The following is a 6,022-nucleotide window of genomic DNA, read 5'->3' as shown; positions in this document are numbered from 1 at the left end:
GTTGCTGGATCTAGGTTGGCTGTTCTATATTTGAGGGCAACTAATGGCCAGGTCTCCCATTGGGTACCTGGGTCAGTGGGATTGTTGTAGTTAGTGGCTGGGAGGAACTAGATTTGAGTCACAGAATCATTTCAGGATCTTCTGTCAGAAGATTGGTTGCTTGACTTTCCTCTAAAGCATGATGGACATGTCTCCCCACAGGGCCCTGGGCCACAGGGACTTCTCACAGACAATGGTTGTATGGGATTAGAGCCAAGCATAGAGACATTTTTTAATCTCTGGGGGTGCTGATGGGGCGTCTCTTACTGGGTCTCTGGGATGGCAGGACCACCCCTGGACTGTAGCTACGAGTGGCTGGATCCTAGTTAAAGGGCTGTCATAGGGTGGCCTTGTGTCCAGGGGCTCCCAGGCCAAGGCCAAGAGAGCCTAAAGCCAGGTCACAGGTTGTTTCAGGGTCCACAGCCCAGACTAAAGTATCTGGACCTATTACTAAAGGCATGGGTGGGTGCAACTCCTCTAGGACCCTTGGCATATGGTGCTGGTAACAGGCTGCTGACAGCCAAATGGGGCTATAGCCTAGTCTATGGGGTACAGAGCTATTTCTGGGTCTGCATCCAAAACCAGTCAGTCAGTGAGCTACCTGTGTGGGGTTTCTTGGTTTTGGACTCTACCTGAGTTCCATAATCTGCCACCTGGGTCCCAAAGCTCCTACAAAGGCATTCTTGTCCAAAGATGGTTGCCCAATCACTGTGCTGAGGGGAAATACAAATAGAGAACTCAGTATCCCACCATTTTGCCAATATCATCAAAGCTGTTTTTATTTATTTATTTGTTATTTGGTTTTGGTAGTTTTATGGTTTTATTAACACAGATATGATGGGCATATAAACTACTATTCATTTTCTTTGCTGCACAGCCTGGCGTGGGGATTGGCAACTCTGATGGCCAGCTGGGCTGTTCTTGCTATGGTGGTTCTGTGGTTCTTGGAGAAGACACTGTGAGCACTCTCTGTACAGTGAATTCTGTTGCACATCAGCGGCACTAGAATCTTCCAGAAGCCACTGGGCCTCATGCGCTTTGTCTTCTTGCTGCTCCCACAAGCAGTTTTGGATGTCAGGATCTGGCCCTTGAATCCTCTGTGCCCCCTATTTTCAGTGTCTCTGAGTTTCTGCCAGTTGTGCTTAATTTTGACATACCAGTTTGACTGGTGTCTGATGAACTTGTTGGTCCTCTTTTTCACAACCTTGGGCTTCAACAGAAGTTTGAGGACAGCCATGAGGCCAAGCAGGAGATGGCTGTCACCTCCGTAGGCAGAGCCAGAAAAGAGACAAAACTGTGTTTTTGAATCTCTGATTGATTTCAAGATTTCTCTTGGTCTTTTGCTTTAAGCTGATGATTTTAAGTTTTAAGAGTGTTGTTTTAAATTTTAGTTTGACCCTGATGTTCCTTGTTTGGTTTCCTTTGTATTTATCCTACTTAGAGTTTGCTAAGTTTATTGGACCTTTAATTTTTTCAAATATTTTTTTCTGCCCTGGTGTTACTCTCTTTTCTCTCTAGAGACTTAATGATTCAAATTGTAGGCCATTTTCCACATATGAGTGAAACCATATGATAATTGTCTTTCTCTGCTTGATTCATTTCACTTAGCATAATCCCCTCCAGTTTCAATCATGTTGACGCAAATGTGGGTATTCATCCTTTCTTTTTTTTTTCTGTTTTTTTAATCATTTTTTTAATTTATTTTCAGCATAACAGTATTCATTGTTTTTGTACCACACCCAGTGCTCCATGCAATCTGTGCCCTCTCTAATACCCACCACCTGGTTCCCCCAACCTCCCACCCCCCGACCTCTTCACAACCCTTCAGACTGTTTTTCAGAGTCCATAGTCTCTCATTGTTCACCTCCCCTTCCAATTTCCCTCAACTCCCTTCTCCTAACTCCCCATGTCCTCCATGCTATTTGTTATGCTCCACCAATAAGTGAAACCATATGATAATTGACTCTCTCTGCTTGACTTATTTCACTCAGCATCATCTCTTCCAGTCCCGTCCATGTTGATACAAAAGTTGGGTATTCATCCTTTCTGATGGAGGCATAATACTCCATAGTGTATATGGACCACATCTTCCTTATCCATTCGTCTGTTGAAGGGCATCTTGGTTCTTTCCACAGTTTGGCAACCGTGGCCATTGCTGCTATAAACATTGGGGTACAGATGGCCCTTCTTTTCACTACATCTGTATCTTTGGGGTAAATACCCAGTAGTGCAATTTCAGGGTCATAGGGAAGCTCTATTTTTAATTTCTTGAGGAATCTCCACACTGTTCTCCAAAGTGGCTGCACTAACTTGCATTCCCACCAACAGTGGAAGAGGGTTCCCCTTTCTCCACATACCCTCCAACACATGTTGTTTCCTGTCTTGCTAATTTTAGCCATTCTAACTGGTGTAAGGTGATATCTCAATGTGGTTTTAATTTGAATCTCCCTGATGGCTAGTGATGATGAACATTTTTTCATGTGTCTGATAGCCATTTGTATGTCTTCATTGGAGAAGTGTCTGTTCATATCTTCTGCCCATTTTTTGATATGATTATCTGTTTTGTGTGTGTTGAGTTTGAGGAGTTCTTTATAGATCCTGGATATCAATCTTTTGTCTGTACTGTCATTTGCAAATATCTTCTCCCATTCCGTGGGTTGCCTCTTTGTTTTCTTGACTGTTTCCTTTGTTGTGCAGAAGCTTTTGATTTTGATGAAGTCCCAAAAGTTCATTTTGGCTTTTGTTTCCTTTGCCTTTGGAGACATATCTTGAAAGAAGTTGCTGTGGCTGATATCGAAGAGATTACTGCCTATGTTCTCCTCTAGGATTCTGATGGATTCCTGTCTCACGTTGAGGTCTTTTATCCATTTTGAGTTTATCTTTGTGTACGGTGTAATAGAATGGTCGAGTTTCATTCTTCTACATATAGCTGCCCAGTTTTCCCAGCACCATTTATTGAAGAGACTGTCTTTTTTCCACTGTATATTTTTTCCTGTTTTGTCGAAGATTATTTGACCATAGAGTTGAGGGTCCATATCTGGGCTCTCTACTCTGTTTCACTGGTCTGTGTGTCTGTTTTTATGCCAGTACCATGCTGTCTTGGTGATCACAGCTTTGTAGTAAAGCTTGAAATCAGGTAACGTTATGCCCCCAGTTTTATAATGGCTGAATAATATTCCATAGTATATATGGACTACATCTGCTTCAACCATTCATCTGTTGAAGGGCATCCTGGCTCCTTCCACAGTTTGGCTATTGTGTACATTGATATTAAGGAGGGCATGTGTTGTGATGAGCCCTGGGTGTTATATGTAACTATTGAATCACTGAACACTACATCAAAGATTAATGATGTACTATATGGTCGCCAACTGAACAAAATTTTAAAAAAAGTTTTAGGCTGTTCTCTTTTTATTATATCAAAAGTTCTGGTGGTTTTTGTCTCCCCTTTCTTTTGTTTGCTGTTCTTTGCCTAGCCTAAGATTGAAATCAGGTGAAAGCAATTTAATTTTGTTCTTTTGTTATATAAAGATTGTTTTGGCTATTCTAGGCCCTTTGAATTTCTACATAAATTTTAGAATCAATTTGTCAATGCCATGAAAACAATCTGATTTGAGTCACAACAAATTAATAGATAAATATATATTTAGTAATATTATAATGATAAATGAAGATAATAGAAACATGAGAGTTTTTTTAATAAAACAATAAAAATGGGATATATGATTATCAATCTTACAAAATAAGAGGGAGAAAGAGGCAATTAGTGATCAGGAAAGACATGTTAGTGGATAGTGGATATCTTAACATGCCTGTAATCAAAACACATAACTAATTAACCTTTTAACAAAGGTTATCAGAATAATAATAAGATAGCCACTTCTACCTCTTATTATCACAAGAGGCCCTCCTAAAATAAAGCTGCAGATTAGATTAGATATAGGTAGGAAAATACATATGATGCATATTCTAAGCAAGGGAATGTAGACATAGGCATCTCACCCTTTTAAAAAGTATAACTTAAAAGAAATAGCATTAATAAGAATGAAGATGTTCATTCCTTAATATTAAAAATATCAGTAACAGTATTTGGCACATAGTGGACATCAATTAGTATTTCTTGAATGAATAAATAAATATAGCAAGAGGGAAAAAGAAAAACATGGTTTTATGCTTCCTGAAACTGAAGATCAAGAATATTGAAGAACTGGAAAGTATATAAATTATTTAGTTATTTGAATAATACAATTCATGTAATGTAAAAATCTATACCCAACAAATAGAAGTAGGATTTTTTAATGAATGCATTCTCTTTTAAAAAATGAATAAGGGGGTCGCCTGGGTGGCTCAGTGGGTTAGGCCGCTGCCTTCGGCTCAGGTCATGATCTCAGGGTCCTGGGATCGAGTCCCGCATCGGGCTCTCTGCTCAGCAGGGAGCCTGCTTCCCTCTCTCTCTCTCTCTCTGCCTGCCTCTCTGTCTACTTGTGATCTCTCTCTGTCAAATAAATAAATAAAATCTTTAAAAAAAATGAATAAGGAAGATGTGTTCCATAAACACTATGGAGTATTATGCCTCCATCAGAAAGGATGAATACCCAACTTTTGTATCAACATGGATGGGACTGGAAGAGATTATGCTGAGTGAAAAAGTCAAGCAGAGAGAGTCAATTATCATATGGTTTCACTTATTTGTGGAGCATAAGAAATAACACTGAGGATGTGAGGAGATGGAGAGGAGAAGGATGTTGGGGGAAACTGGAGGGGGAGATGAACCACGGGAGACTATGGACTCTGAAAAAAAATCTGAGGGTTTTGAAAGGGAGGAAGGTGGGAGGTTGGGGGAGCCTGGTGGTGGGTATTATGGAGGGCACATATTGCATGGAGCACTGGGTGTGTTCCATAAACAATGAATTATGGTACACTGAAAAGAAATTAAAAAAATTTAAAAATTATTTTAAAAAGTTTCACCATATACTAAATCACAAAAAAGTCTTATAACCTTAAGAAACTCAGATAATTGATGTTATATATACCAGTGCTTTTCAGACATTATAAATAAATATTCTTATAAATTCTTATTCTTATAAATAAGAATATAAATAAGAATCACCTAGTAAGGCTGTTAAGACACAAGACAACTGACCTCAATCCCTAGAGATTCTGTTTCAGTAGATTTGGCTACAATATTGCACTATTGGGTATTTACCCCAAAGATACAGATGTAGTGAAAAGAAGGGCCATCTCTACCCCAATGTTCATAGCAGTAATGGCCACGGTCGCCAAACTGTGGAAAGAACCAAGATGCCCTTCAATGGACGAATGGATAAGGAAGATGTGGTCCATATACACTATGGAGTATTATGCCTCCATCAGAAAGGATGAATACCCAACTTTTGTAGCAACATGGATGGGACTGGAAGAGATTATGCTGAGTGAAATAAGTCAAGCAGAGAGAACCAATTATCATATGGCTTCACTTATTTGTGGAGCATAAGGGATAACACGGAGGACATGGGGAGATGGAGAGGAGAAAGGAGTTGAGGGAAATTGGAAGAGGAGATGACCCATGAGAGACTATGGACTCTGAAAAACAATCTGAGGGTTTTGAAAGGGAGGGAGGTGGGAGGTTGGGGGAGCCTGGTGGTAGGTATTATGGAGGGCACGTATTGCATGGAGCACTGGGTGTGGTGCATAAACAATGAAATCTGTTACACTGAAAAGAAATTAAAAAAAGAAATAAAAGAAATTTTTTAAAAAAGAATGTACATTTCTAACAAATATAAGCTAATGACATGGTACCAGTGCCTGGACCAGATTTTGATAGCACATTCTCTTACAACAATATAAATTACTTCAAAATCAGTAATGAAAATACCTTTAAAGACAAACAAAGGTATGCGCCTAAAAGTTATTTTTTAATAACCTTAATTCTCGTAATTACTCAGGGGTTAAGAAAAATATCACAATGAAAATGGCAAAGTAT

The 6,022-nt window shown here is 39.4% G+C and overlaps 1 pseudogene; it reads right to left on the bottom strand.

The window, feature by feature from the left end:
• Positions 1 to 892: 892 nt before the first annotated feature.
• On the bottom strand, positions 893 to 1,276 carry LOC111146510 (annotated as a pseudogene).
• Between the last annotated feature and the right edge of the window lie 4,746 nt (positions 1,277 to 6,022).

Source organism: Enhydra lutris, unplaced genomic scaffold, assembly GCF_002288905.1.
Source record: "Enhydra lutris kenyoni isolate GAN:26980312 unplaced genomic scaffold, ASM228890v2 scaffoldscaffold14, whole genome shotgun sequence".
NCBI lineage: Eukaryota > Metazoa > Chordata > Mammalia > Carnivora > Mustelidae > Enhydra > Enhydra lutris.
The sequence above is the reverse complement of the archived record's forward strand: the minus strand, read 5'-3'. Positions and strand labels throughout refer to the sequence as shown.